General features: G+C 41.2%; 2 pseudogenes; both read left to right on the plus strand.

Moving 5' to 3' along the window:
• Nucleotides 1–1,287: 1,287 nt before the first annotated feature.
• LOC136485946 (uncharacterized) lies at nucleotides 1,288–4,391 on the plus strand (annotated as a pseudogene).
• A 3,571-nt stretch (nucleotides 4,392–7,962) lies between these two features.
• Nucleotides 7,963–12,525, plus strand: LOC136488174 (uncharacterized; annotated as a pseudogene).
• The last annotated feature ends 3,250 nt before the right edge of the window (nucleotides 12,526–15,775 follow it).

Consider the following 15,775-nt stretch of genomic DNA (forward strand, 5'->3'; position numbering starts at 1 on the left):
AGCCACTGACAGACGTAATCGGTGATGATATTCATTTTTTCGTCATGGATGAGCCCACTGGATATTCCCAGCCCGTTAACTCGTGACGGTTTTCTCAGGATCGTCACAGTGTATGATTTTGAATTCGTCATACGCTAGTTAGCCCAAGACAGTTGGCCCGCTATCAATATTTAGTGTAAAGAAAAGTAGAAAATGTGATTGCAAAAAGTATCAAACCCAAAAGACAATTTGTTAAATTATTTGAACAAAATAATTTTGTTACTTTGTTACATGTTTTTTTTTGGCAAAATTAAAAATGTTCTCCATTTATTGTGGATGGGAACAAACAACTTTACACCTATAACTATATATATGGGATTTGAACACAAGAGTTGCAAAAAAATAGAAACATGTCTTACCATTTGAGGTACTTACACGTACGCCTCACCACTGTGCTAGCAACTTGTGTGTGACCGAGTACAATTCTGTTTCTTTTTGTTGATGAATGTAGAAGTTTCCCCTTTCCTCAATTCCTTCACGGACTCAGTTAGACACCAGCCGCGATTCAGAGACTCAGCCACCACCGCTGGACTCAAACACTGCTGCCGACAGCGAGATTAGGCAAGAGCCGTGCCATTGCCCACCACCGCCGCGCCGTCCAGCACCGTCGCCTCCTCGTTTGCCGCGTCCTCCCGCATCACCGCTGCACACCAGCAACATCTCGCATCACCGCCGCCCTTCAAGGCTCCAACCCTATCTTGTAGCTCCGCAGCGCCGCTGCCCTCCATTGCCGCACCAATGAGAGATGCCGAGTGCGGCCATGCATCCACCTGGTGACAAATCCAACTATTGAGTGGACTCCTACGGCCTCGAGCACGCCTGAAATCGTCAAACGCTAAGCAGCTGCCTCCTCTCCGAGGGGATCCCCATCTGCCTCACCTGAACTCCTACTGACAGCCAAGGTATATATCTCTTCTCTTTTTTTTGTTGATTTTGTTGGATGTAGCATTTGAATTATAGCAGTTAGCTCATTGTGGTTTATCTGCGACGTTTGATTAGATGGATAGAAGTTGGGTGCATAGCAAACTATTTTCCCCTATTGATATGCATGAAGATGATGATGGTTCCACACATGGGGTCGGTGTGACAGAGGATGACAACTATGGTGATCGTTTGGAAGGGATTTTAGGAGACCTACAGAATGCAGCGGCACAGGCAAGGCCAGATGTAGAAAATGAAGTTGGTGCTGAAGAACCTTGTGATAAAGATTCATTTTTGAAAACTGTCATGAGAGAGGCAAAGCGCCAACTTTATCCTGGATGTTCCAAATTTTCAAGATTCTCTTTGGTGGTAAGGCTTCTACATATGAAGTCATTATATAGAATTAGCAATTCTGCTTTTACTGCACACATGAAGGTATTGGCTGATGCTTTCCCAGAACACAATACACTCCCAAAATCATATGATGAAGCAAAGGGTATTCTAAAGGAACTAGGTCTAGGGTATGAATCAATACATGTGTGCTACAATAATTGTGTGTTGTTCAGAAAGGAATATGACAAGCATGACAATTGCCCGGTTTGTGGTCTCTCGAGATGGAAAGATGCAGAAAGAAAGAAGATTCCACAAAAAGTGTTGCGGCATTTTCCATTGGCACCTAGGCTAAAGAGGATGTTTTCGACCAAAGAAGCATCAGAAGCGGCACAATGGCACAAGTTAAAGCGGCAGCCCAATGAGAAGAATATGAGCCACCCAGCTGATGGTGAGGCATGGCAAGATTTCGACCTCGAATATCTAGATTTTGCAAAGGATCCAAGAAACCTTAGACTTGGCCTAGCTACTGATGGGTTCAATCCATTTTCAGAAAAGAACACAAAATACACCATGTGGCCTGTGCTTGTTGTGCCATACAACCTAGCACCGTGGGAGTGCATGGAGGAATCAACCTTTATGATGGCTTTGCTTATTCCAGGTCCGAAATCACCCGGGAAGGACTTCGATGTATTTCTACAGCCTCTTGTAGAGGATTTACTTGAGCTTTGGACAGGTGTCGATACTTATGATGCTATTACTGGCAAATCATTTAAACTTCGTGCTGCAGTTTTGTGGTGCATCCATGATTACCCAGCGTTGAGCACTCTCTCAGGGCGTACAACAAAGGGCTATTTTGCTTGTCTCCATTGTGACAAGCATCCTCTTTCATATGCCCTAAGAAGCAAGATTGGTTATTTTGGGCACTTCCGTTTCCTTCCAAAGGAACATTCTTTGAGGAGAAACAATGAGTTTATCGGACTTCATGAAAGCAACGATCCACCGGGTAAATTCTGTACGGAAGAGCTACTGGCTGAATTGGAGAGAGTTAAAGACGTCAGACCTGGGAAGCCACAAGGAACTGGGAAAAGGAAGCGTTCCAACTCTGAAGGCGGTCATGTGGAAATTTGGAGCCGGATGGTTAGTTTTTGGAAGTTACCATATTGGAAAAAGCTAAAGGTGAGACATAATCTTGATGTGATGCACATTGAAAAAAACATGTGAGAACCAAATTGGGACAATTCTCAATGTAAAGGGCAAGACAAAAGACACAGCTAAAGCTAGGCTTGATTTGAAAGATTTGGGTATTAAAAAGGAGCTGCAATTTAGAGAGGATGGAGAGATGCCTCATGCTAGATATACCTTGTCCACTGAACAGAAGAAGGCTTTCTGTGCTTTTTTACAGGAGGTAAAGTTTCCAGATGGATTTGCGTCCAACATCTCAAGATGTTTAAATGCTGAGGGAACAACGGTACAAGGGCTAAAAACACATGATTGTCACATTCTTTTGCAAAGAATTTTGCCAGCTGCCATGAGAGGATTTCTGGACAGGGATATTTATGAAGCAATAGCTGAGTTAGGGAGGTTTTTTAGGGAATTGTGCAGCAGAACGCTTAACAAGGATGTGCTAGATCAAATGAAGAAAGAAATCCCTATAATTTTGGTGAAGCTTGAGAAAATTTTCCCTCCAGCTTTCTTTGATGTGATGATACACCTTGCTGTACATTTACCTGATGAGGCATTGCTCAGGGGTCCTGTGCAATATGGGTGGATGTACCCAATTGAAAGGCGGCTATATACTTTGAAGCGATATGTGAGGAATAGGTCACGACTAGAAGGTTCAATTGCTGAGGCATATATTGCTGATGAGTGTCTGACATTTTGCTCTAAATACATGGACGATGTTGAAACAAGATTTAATCGGGAGCCATGAAATAAAGGTTTCTCCAATGAAGAAGCTTATGGTGTTGATGTTTTTGGGCATGGAGTTAATTTTACTTCTGCACCTGAATATGTATTTGATGAAAATGGCATTGATCAAATGGTGTGGTTTGTGCTGAACAACTGTGCCCAAGTTGAGGATTACGTCAAGTATGTTCTATAAACTTACTTCTAGACATCTATATGATACTTTTGTGTTGTACAGTAATTTATAATTTTTCTGCAGTCTGTTCAGAGAAGAGTTAGAGACACAGGGGGTGCCTAACATTGAAAGAATGCTTCGACAAGGATTTCAGACCTGGTTTAGGAACCATGTTAGTGTTCATTGTCAAGTTATATATTGCATAATTTAACTTCTATTTTTCTAATATATGTGTGTTGCATGCATGTGGCAGATTTTGAAGAAGTATAGTACAAATCCAGAAGTGGTGGATGTTGATATCTTCTCCTTGGCATGTGGTCCTGATTTGAGAGTTAGAAAATACTCCTCGTGCATAGTGAATGGTGTGCGGTTTAACACTGTTAACCGAGACAAGAACAAGAAGACACAAAACAGTGGAGTAATGTCACAAGCTACACATAATGGACAGATAATTGATTTTTTTGGAAACATAAAAGAGATACTTCAGTTGGACTATAACTTAGAGGAGAGGTCCGTAGTTTTGTTTAAGTGTGACTGGTTCAAACTAGATGGGAAGAGGACTGCACTTAAAGATGATGGCTTTTTTAGAAGCATCAATGTTGGAAGTCTGTGGTACAAGAATGATTGTTTTATATTGGCCACTCATTCTACAAAGGTTTTCTATTTGCCAGATACAAGGCTGGGTGAAAATTGGCAAGTTGTACAGACATTTGACCATAGGCATCTTTACAATGTAAGTCAGACTGAGGTTAATGCTGCTGCATATCAAGAGGACGAGTGCTATGATGAGGAGGGTCCGCGACAACCGGTTTCTAACATTATATATGATAAGCCTTTAAATAGAGAGGATGAGCCAGGCCCTGTTTTTGAAGCTGCTGAAATTGCCCGGTTGATGAAAGCGTCCAGCAAAGAAGTGAATGTCGTCATTGGTGATGAAGATGAAGAAGACGACACACTTATGGAGTATTTTAATGAAGAAGACGACACACTTATGGAGGTCGACAGTGACGATGAATAGTTGTTCTGCTGCAAGGCTCTGTTGGAATTTTATGTTTTAATATTCTGTTGTAAGGCACAATTTGTATTTGAGACCCCAATTAGTATTTGAGACCATGTTCTACTATTTTAGATAGCCTCAGTTTGTATTTGAGATCATGTTCAGCTATGGATAGCCTCAATTTGTATTTGAGATCATGTTCAGCTATGGAATTTATGTATAATTTCTTTTTAGTTTTGGTTCAAAGCCGAAGTAACCAATGGTTACTCAGATTTTTTTTTCAAGTTTTGGTTCACTGTTGGATGCAAAAAATTCACAGCTAGGTAGTTCTTGACATGCACTTTTTCATTACAGTATTCATGAAAATGACTCAATCAGTCAAGAAGATAGGCTCATTTCAGAAGTCATTACTAGCACTTTTTTCATTCCAGAAATCATGCCAAAAACATCATTTTTTTCATTCCAGAAGTCATTACAAAAGGCTCATTTCACTGGGCCATTGCCAATCACAGGAGTACATGAAATGCACTTGCATTGTCAATCAGCAGAGGTTCATTTCAGAAGCCATTACAACTCAAAATAACAATGCATTCACAAATATATATATATATATATATATATATATATATATATATATATATATACAGGCTCATTTGTCAATCTACAGGTTCATTCTACAGCTTGCCCTATGTTGATAATCTTTTGACATCTCCTTGTCGACACATACGCTCGGCTGTTCTCTTCAGTACTATGGCAGTTGGCAGGAACAGCTCGGTGCCTAATACAACAATGACAACAAGAAATACATTCATGATGATCTTTGACATCTTCAGTAATCACATCATCTGGTCCATTCTGCATCAGTCCTCAATCATCTTTGTCAGCAAACAAATAGAGCTTGCAACTTCCCGGCACCTGCAAAGACAACCTTCGATTCTTCAGTTTCAGTTTAACCAAAACATATGTCAGAACAAAGGGAAGAGCTGCATGATCGATCACTTATTTGTTAATTTCCTGCAGGTGCTCGAAGAAGAAGGGCCTCTACTGTCGTCCATCAGAGGAAGGCTCGGCATGTTCATGATCGAGGACAAGGGCGGCGCTCACCCTGCTGGAACCTGGCCGGCGGTGCTCACCCTGCTGGAGAGCCGGGGCCGGCTGTCGCAGCACACGTACCTGCTGGAACCTGGCCGGCGGTGCTTCACCAACCTCCTCGCTGCCGTGCTCATCGCGTGGCGGACCGGCGGACCTGGTGGCTCGGCGGACAGGATGCGCGGCGGACGGGTGGCCTGAGAGAGATGCGGATTGGGGAGCGGCGGACCCGGTGACCCGGTGGCTCAGCGAGATGGGGATTGGGCAGCCGGCCGGCCGGTGACAGCAGCTGCACAGGGCGATTGGGGAGAGGCCAGGCGCTGCAGGTGGCGGGTGTTGCGGATGGCGGCGGATGTGGACGCGAGAGCGACGGATGCGGCCGGCGCGGCGGCCGAGGGGAGCGCGGCGGGGGGCCGTCCGACGGGCAGGGAGGGAGGCGGCGGCGGACGGGAGCAGACGGCGGAGTCGGGGGAGGAGGATTGAAGGAAGCTTGGTGTGTTTTCTCTCTTTGTCCTTTTTTTTGGGAAAACAATCTCCATAGTGGTCAATGACTGATGGGGCCTCACTATCTAAAATTGGACCAAATCTCGCATATATTGCTAGTTGAGCCTCAAAATATTTAAAAAATATATTACACCAATTCATGCTAAAGTGGACACAAAATTATGAATCAATAAAATGAATGCATCAACGACTCAATGTATTTGAACTTGGATTTTCAATACTGTGATGACGAACGTGGCAACATGAAAATTGTATATGGATGCAACACTAGAACATTTAGCATGGATTTTGTTGTCGTTGTCTCATGCCAACGTGCTTGGGCACTAAAACATTGCTTGAGTCGGTTGTTAACACATCCTACAAACATAAAGGGTTAGGTTCATGATGACGGATGACCATCTTACTTAGAATGGAGTCATTCGTGAAACCAAACACTCTATATATATGTGTGGATCATATGTTGCTAGTTGTTTGGCCTGATTTACTAATTCAAAAAAAATGGAGGAATGCTCTCATAATGCACCACCTCACTTAGAATAGAGTCATTGCTCAAACCAAACACTTTACATACATGTGTGCAATATATATATATATTGCTAATTATTTGGCCTGGTTTAGTAATTTCAAAAAATAGTCAGAATATACAACCAATAATGATGCAAACTAGAACACGCTACCAACATAAAGAGATCAACATGACATGATGAACCATGTCTATGCATCATACATGCATGCTACTTGTGTGGCCCAATTTTCTTACTCCAAAAAAACTCCGGAAATGAGTGGAATACGACTATATATAATAGCTATAGAATGAGAACACAATGTACTACCAACATAAAGGATCATAACATGCATGAATTATGTGGGTGCATCATATATGCCACTTGTTTGGCCCGATTTACTAAGAATTGGTGGAATACGACCAAATTTACTATCAACATAAAGGGATCGTGACATGATAAACTATGTGTATGCACTTACATGATGCTTGTTTGGCCCAAATTCCTAATTCCGACAAAATAATTAGTGGAATATGACTAATAGCGATGGAATGGGATAATTTTTTTTTTGAGAAAAGAATGGGATAAATTCAAGGGGAACAAATTTGCATCATGCACTGTTTTACAGTACTTACTAGCTAGAAGCACTAATTTTGAAATTATGTGTTGAATATGTTCCAAATTCAGTCCACATCATTTTTGGCCGACTTCTGACGAAGCGAAGCGGAGGCCCCCCGCGGTACGGTACATATACCCTGTGTTAGGGTTTCCACTTTTATTAAAGCCGCCATACGGCGTTGTAACCCGACTCTTGAAAATAGTGAGAAGTGTTTGCTGGCTGGCGCCCGTGGTTTTTACCTTCCGCATTGGGAGGGTTTTCCACGTTAAATCTTGTGTCTCGCTGTGGTTTGATTTTGCGTTCTTCCTCGTTTGATCGTCGTCATTCACAACATTATGAACCCTTATAGTTTTATCAATTATTATTTTACATAATAGCAAATCTCAAATATAGCCTTCCTATGAAACATATACTTATCTAGAAGGTTCCAAATATAAAAGGCAATGTTCAGCTTCAGGAAAAAAGAAAGTTCCCGCACGCCCAAGCGGCTCAGCGCGCTTTCAAGTGAAATGTGCGCCAGCCCCAAATGTTTCGTGGTTCAAATTGACCTTACTACCCTAAGTTGCATACAGATTAAAAATATATAGGCAATGCTATTACAGATTTTATCAGGGGTACCTTGGTCTTCCCAATTCCACTCCCCACCCACATATATGTGTCGACACTCTCTGGCTCCAAAACCTAATTCCCAGCTGCCACCCACCTCCAGCCGCCACCCACCCTCCAGGAGCAGGAGGCCGCCACCCACCTCAGTTCGGCCTCCAGCCACCTCCAGGAGCAAGAGCAGGAGGCCGCCACACACCTCCAGGAGCAGGGTGCCTGGGTTCGGCCTCCAAGTCACGTCCTGCCGGCCACCTGCTGGAGCAGCCATTCCTCGATGGCCGCGGGCGCCCCGGGAGATCCACCGCCATCATCATCTTCAAGCCCCGCCGGCCGCCGTCGTCGACTTCAATCTCAACCCGCCGCCGTCGCTGTTGGAAGGACTGCTCCACCGCCATGCCCATCGTTGCTGCTGGGAGGATCAGAACGCTGCCACCAGCATCCCAGGCCGCAAAAAGCTGTTATGGCGCCGAAGGGTGTGCCAAATAAACCGAAAGGAGGCCGGATAGCAGGTATAGTCCTAACATCACCTCTTTAGTTGCTGGTTTGAGGAACCAATGGTACTTTGGAAGCCTTGTCTTGCCCAGGCTGGAAATTTTTTTGACATTTTACATCTGGATGTGTTTCACTATTGTTAATTTTAGATATAATGTCTGTAGCATGTGTACTTGTTTGGCAAATGCTTTCCTGAATAAAATCCTTGTTGAAAGATCTGAGTGCACTCCAGATTGATATATCAATTCTTCTCTTCTTTTGTATGTCAGCATGTATCATAGATATCCCAAATATTTAGGGGGCTTCAGTTCTAGTTTGTTTTACAGAAATGTTAATGTGAATCCCTGTTGTAGAGTATTCAGCATAGTTTGGGATGCTTTGATTCAGTCATTCTGGTGTTCCAAAATTATTTCTTGTTACACAAACTTTCACTGAAGTACTGATGCTTTGATTTAGTCATTTTGGTTGTGAACTATATAATATTATTGATATGTTGGTCTTGTTTTTTTCCATCTTGTTACCAGGGCTGCTTCCAATTGAAATGGAGCGCCTGAGAGAATGCATGAAGAACAGTGCAAGGCTGAAGGAACTTGGACTTGCTGATCCCTATGCCAAAATGTTGGCCGAGTACGGCCTGCAGGATAATACTTATGAAGGAGATTTGATTGACGATGAGAATTCTAAGGTCCTAATTCCTCCATGTTGTCAAGTCTTAACTTGTTTTTCTTCCCTTCCTAATTCAATCTAACTCTAATGCTATGTGGACTAATACATGCTTTCATTTCTAACAGTGCTCTAAGGAGAAGACTCACAAGAAAACTAACAACCAACCTTCAAGAATCCACCCTGGTGGAGTCAAGTTTCAGTCTCGCAAGAGAGTTTTTGCAGACCAAACATCTCCTAGAGTTACAAGGACAAAGAAAAACAATGCCCAGCAAGATGCAAGGCTAACACCAAGTGAAATTTCTGTGCCACCTCCATCGCAAGCTAATGAGAGCCACGCTGGAGAACTTGTTGGCAACTTAGATGACCAAGCACAGGATGCTGTTGAAGGCCAGTTCTACTGCCACATTACTTAGTCTCACTCCATTACCATGACTCAGCTATGAAAAATGTTTAACTTGATCTATGAAGTTTGTCTATGTGTTGTACCTGTTTATCCAAGTTTAATGCTTGTTTAGCTTGTGAAAATGTTAACTAGAGTTTTAGGTATAAAAGATTCATGAAACCAATTTTCACTATTTTTTGAAATCTGTTGTTTGACACTAAAAAGTGGGCTGAACTTGTTTAAGTGGGTCTAAACTTGTTTTGTTTCTCCTTTTTGTATGATGCTTTATATATCCAAATCTGATTCCCCTCAAAAAAAAATATATGTATCCAAATCTGATGTAATTTATGCAATGTGCTATTTATAGCATGTATGTACTTCTTAATTTGTCTGGGCATCAGATTTGTATAGCAGATGACCTTTTCCTTTGTGTGCCTTGTTTACTAGGTAACATGATGAACTAACCTTTAATTATTGCCAATAATTATAGGTAATAACTCTGCTCTACTTGACAACACACACATGACCACTGGGGCTGATGCAATTGACTGGCCTAATCAGCATAGCCGAATGGATGATGGAGGTGATGGTTTCTTACTGTCATTCTATAAGTTAGGTTTGTATGATGAATGCATTCTTACTGGCTGCCCTTTTTAGATGGCTTTGCCCAGCATGATGACAACACCATCGTGGCTGGTATAGCTGATGGCATTACCCAACATGGTGACGACAACCAGATTGCCAACGAAGGTGATAGTTTGTTCCTCTATTTTTCATATTCCATATTGCCTCAATGGATCAATGTTTGCTTCACCTACTTAATTTTAATTTCAATGTACATTTACAACTAGGGGGAGAGGAGAGAAGGGACCTGGGGACATAATATGGGACTTGGTCTCCAAAGGTTAAACCGAGCGCGCCGTGGCAAGCTGCAAGTTGTCATAACTGAAGGGCATATAAGGCCGGTGGTTCCTCTTGTTGCTGCAAAGTTTGCAAGTGAATGCAACATCATAGTTAGGAACCATGTGCCTATACTCCCGCATTGGAAGCTGTACAAGAAAAAACCTGCATCAAGTTCAAAGGAGAAAGAACCAAAAGAGAAAGAACCAAACGAGAAAGAACCAAAAGAGAAAGAACCTGCATCTGCGTATGTTGATTTATTCTTAGGAAAACTAAAGGTAAATACATTCTTTGGCCCCTTCCACATTTAGTCTCAATATAAGAACCATTGTTTGTTGTTTTATGCCATAAGTTACTGAATTGATATTCTTTTCTGCACATGTTCTTCCATTCAATTAGGCCAAGTTTGACATAAACACGGAGGATAACACAGTTAAAAAGGGTTGTATTGAGATGATGCAATCTGCGGTCCGCCAACAAAGATACAGGCTGAAGGCAGAATATTTTGATCCTTTTCCACTACATTTGGTTACAAAAACTTCTCCTGTCAAATGCATGACTGATGAACAGTGGCTTAAACTTTTAGAATCATGGAAGAGTCCCAAAAAGATGGTATGTTTTCTCTGAAAAACCAAAATGATGCCTTGTACATGCTAATCTATCACCAACCTTACATGCATTTTTTGTCTTTGATGTAGGAGATGTGTCAAAAGAACAAAGACAACCGAGGGAAAGTTAAGTACCATCACACAACCGGATCCCGTGCCTACATGGTTCATGTTGAGAATTTGGTAAGTGAGCCATGTTAAACACCTTATAAATAAATGTATGCAACTGTTACTTAAGCATGCTGGGGGATAAAGCTCTCTATATGAAGCTCATCAATAATTTTCATATTGCTGAAATGTTTTCTCACTTTACATAAGGGAATTTGAGATGTATTGATTTATGTAAGAACACAACTACTTGTCATGCTGCTGCTCTAATGTAAGGATAAGTTTACAGAATATTGTGTTTTTAACATGCTGTGCTCTTGTGATGACAATATTAAGCATATTTTATCTTCCCAAGCCTTTAGAGCCTCACCAGATAATTGTAGCCTTGCTGTTTTCACATGTATCAGTTCCGAACATATTTGTAGATGTCCTCTTCATGAGGCTTTGTATGATGTAAACCAGGAGTGGTTCTCCCTTGTTGCAGCAGCTTGCTGCTAATCAATAAAGGTTCCTTTGTCATAAAAAAATATTAAGCTTCTGCTGCTATTAACCACCATATTAAGCTATTTGTAACATGCTGCTGCATATGCTATTGTAACAAGCTACTGCTGCTATTTTTTAGATTTGTCTTTGTATAATTTGGTACAAGCTACTGGTGCTATTGTAATAAGCTACTGCTGTTATTGTAACCGCAACTGTCTTTTTTTTAGTTGGACATGTTCTTCCAGATTTTTAGTTGAACAGTAACTATTCAGGTTAATCCTATTTATAGTTGAACATGTTCTTCTAGATTTTTAGTTGAATAGTAGCTGTCCAAAATTTTGTAACATCTTAATTCATGCCGGACCTAATGCATATATGTTGTTCTCAGGATGACAAATATAATGATGAAGAACCTAATGCATTTGATTTGTTCAAGGAGTGCCACTACAGCAAAAAAAATGCTACACCCCTATTGTACAAGAGGCTATTGTAAGATAATTTTCAGACTTTGATCTTTGTATTTTTAATTCTCTCAACATCAACCATCTTTGCTACTTGTTTGCTAGACTCAGATGGAAAACAAGCTATCTACAACAATAGAAGGTGAAACTTAAGTCTGCGGCTCAAGTTGTTGCTGATGTGCTTGCTGAGAACACCAAGAAGAATCAGTTCTTGCATAATGTGGGGTACCAGAATGCCCGGCGTATTTCCAATGAGCAGAGTGCTGAACTGGAAGCGGAGAAAAAGACCAATGCTGAGCTTCGTGTACAAGTGGTTGATTTGTCAAATAAAGTGCAAGAATCTGAGCAGGCAAGGATTATTGACTGAGAGGAGATGAAGAGGAGTCAATCTGAGATGGAAGCAAAACTTAACCTTTTGCTTAGTCAAATTCGACCAAGTTAAGACGTGCATGGTGCATATCTTTTGCCACTAACTTGATGCATTTTGCTGCTGCTAACTTGTGTCAAGTCAATTTCGACCAAGTTAAGCGATACATGGTGGTATATATTTTGTTGCTGCTGCTCGCATTTTGCTGTTGCTGCTACATGCATCAAGCTGCTGGGCTTCTATGCATTCTGTGTTGTTGGCTTGTGCCATGGTAAACTATATGGATGTATGCACTTCTGTATGTTAACTATTGTTGGATGAATACTTGTAATCTGATGTTGGTTGCAAATTTATGTGATATATTGTTGGATGGAAATATGAGTTATTTTATTTAATGTGTGGGCTGTGTATTATTTTATTTAATGTGTGGGCTGTGTATATTGTTGCAACAGTAATTATTTGAGCTGTGTGGGCTGTGTATATGGGCTATATGTGCTGTAGTAGTGGACTGAAAAGTGGGCTACAAATTAGTGATGAATTTGGGTTGCAATATGCTGAAATGGGCCTGTGAAAATGGCTGAAAAATTGATGCGAAAATGGCTGAAATTGGCCCAAACTTGGCCCATCTTTGATTCTGGCCTGTTAACAAATGAGCTGGTGTATCTTTGATGTGGCAATTGATTCGTGACGGTTATTTTTCGTCACAGGAAATGGGTTCGGGCTGGACTAACTAGGCCTCGGGCTCTATCGGGACGGTTTAAAACCGTCACCGTTTATGTTAATCCGTGATGGTTTTCGACAAACCGTCACGCATGTCAATCCATGATGCTCAATCCGTGATGATTTCTGAAACCATCACAGATGCTGTTTACTGACGGTTTTTCAGTGATCCGTGACGAAAATTTTCCATCATGGATTAACATGATTCTTGTAGTGGGTCTTGGTATGCAATATATCAAAATTGATGTTTGCTATAACAATTGCATGCCATTCTACAAAGATAACAAGGACAAAGAAAAATGTGATTTTTGTGGTGCTAATCGATATGTGGAAGGGCGAATAAAGGTTGCACGCAAAGTTTTGCGCTATCTTCCAATCACAGATAGGTTGCAAAGGCTATATGTACATGGGGAGACATCCAAGTTAATGAGATCATATAGTCCCACAAAATGTGGTAAGATGGTGCACCCTTGTGACGGAGAGGCTTGGCAACAATTTAATGTCGACTATCCAGAATTTGCAATGGAAAAAAGAAATGTGCGCCTTGCAGTAGCAACAAATGGTTTCCAACCATTTGATGTGAATGTTGCGCCTTACTCTTGTTGGCCAGTCTTTGTGACCACATTGAACCTACCTCCTAGCACACTCTTAATGTCTGAGTATATTTTCCTCGCACTTGTTGTTCCTGGTCCGAAGCATTCTGGTAGAAAATTGAACATTTTAATGCAGCTCTTAGTTGATGAATTTCAAGAACAATGGAAGGGGGTCATATCATGGGATGCTTCATTGAAGGAGTTTACAATGAGAGGAATCTTCCTTTGGTCAGTACATGACTTTATGGCATATGGGAACTTTTCTGGCTGGAGCACCCAAGGTAGGGTGTCATGACCATATGGGTGTGGTTGTCGAGGATACCCATATGCATTTCTTGCCTGAAGATCATCCATTTACAAATGAAGCTAATGCTTTTTGCAAGAACACCAAGGTGTTTGATGAGGCACCTAGGTACTTAACAGGGGAGGAATTGCAAGCCCATGTGAACCAGTTTGCTGGTGATACACAAACCTATGGTAGATTGCACAATTGGACACATGTACTTTGTTTTAGGCAGCTTCCATATTTCCATAAGTTGCTACTTCCACACAATATTGATGTGATGCATAATGAAAAGAATATGGGTGAAGCCACATGGAACACATGTTTTGACATAGCTAAAAAGAGCAAAGATAATGTGAAAGCTAGGCTAGATTTGGCTATTATATGTAATCGTCCTTCCATGCATTTGGTGCAATAGAGCAATGGGCAGTGGGATACGCCTAGAGGTACATTCAGTGTTCACAAAGATGTTAAGCCAACCATCCTGCAATGGTTCAAAGAATTGCAGTTCCCTAACTAAAAAGTCATGATTATCACATCTTTATGGAAAGGTTCCCTAACTAGATAATGTGTGGAGTTGTTTGGCTGAGCTTAGTTTCTTCTATCGGCAATTGTGTGCCAAAGAGCTTAGAAAAGATGTTGTCGTGCTTCTTTGCAAAATGGAGAAGATATTTCCTCCTGGTTTCTTCAATGTTATGCAACATCTCATCATACATCTGCCTTATGAAGCACGATTAGGTGGTCCTGTCCTAGCACGTTGGTGCTATCCATATGAGAGGTAAATCTAGAAATATTCAAATAACTAGTTTATTTATGTCACTGACCATAAGTTAGCTATTTGTAACACGTTGCTCTCACTTCGTAGGTGTATCCAAAAACTTAGGAAAAAAGTAAGAAATAAGGCTCGTGTTGAGGCTGGCATTGTTGAGGCATTTCTTGTTGAAGAAGCTGCAAATACACTAAGTCATAGACCCCATGCTCCATCTGTTAGAAATAAGGTGCCTCGCTATGATGATTGTGCATCTTCATTTCAAGGTACATGTGACCTTGACATTTTTAAATGCCCGTGTCATTGCATGAGCCCTTGAGGTGTTCGTGAACTCTCAAACAAGGAGTACAAGGTTGTTTTTCGATACATATTGACAAACATGCCAGAGATGGATGCTTTCTTCACGTATGTTCTGCCAAAAACGTCATTACTGTTCTGTTATAGATTTTTTTATTTTCTAGGCACAACAAGAATTTTGTTCATGTAGACACTTTGATAATGAACAGTGCAAGAGCCGTATAGCTCCCACAGACTAGCAACATCGTGATTTAAGGTTAAATGGTTGGAAAATAGCCATGGTATACAATCTGGTCTAATTTTTTTTATTGGTTCAAAGAGCAAGTAATTTTCTCATGCACTTCAGCCTTTGTTCTGTTCCAACATTGTGAATTATGATAAAAAAACTTATCACATAATTTGTGTTTTTTCAGTGCTTGAAATCAGCTAGCATTCACAATGCTCTATTCTAAATGTCCTATGGTTACTGCCCTCGAGTTAGGGTCCTATGGGTGTTATGATGTCAATGGCTATAGATTCCATTCAAAGAAATATGAGAGTGGAAGAGAAGGGTTAACAACTATCAATAGTGGTGTTTGTGTAACTTCTTTTGATGAATCACACAATGCTCTAGAGTATTATGGAATCATAGAAGATATAATTAAAATTGAGTGGGAAGGCAGCATGAAACTAGAGTTGGTGTTGTTTTATTGCTCCGGGTTGGATCCAACACCCAATGGATTAAGGCGTACTGAAGATCTAGGCTTGGTAGAGATCAATCATACATTAAGATTATCAAATTTTGACCCATTTGTGATGCTAGTCAGGTTACTCAAGTGTACTATCTGTCATGCCCGTGTAAGAACAGGGAGTTGTCTCCATGGTGGGTTGTCTACCATGTTGCTCCACATGGATGTGTGCCTATGAATGAAAGCAGTAGTGAAGCTATGAATATGGAAGGGGTAGTGCTAGATGTCTA

The sequence above is a fragment of the Miscanthus floridulus genome, chromosome 10 (assembly GCF_019320115.1).
Source record: "Miscanthus floridulus cultivar M001 chromosome 10, ASM1932011v1, whole genome shotgun sequence".
NCBI classification, from domain to species: domain Eukaryota; kingdom Viridiplantae; phylum Streptophyta; class Magnoliopsida; order Poales; family Poaceae; genus Miscanthus; species Miscanthus floridulus.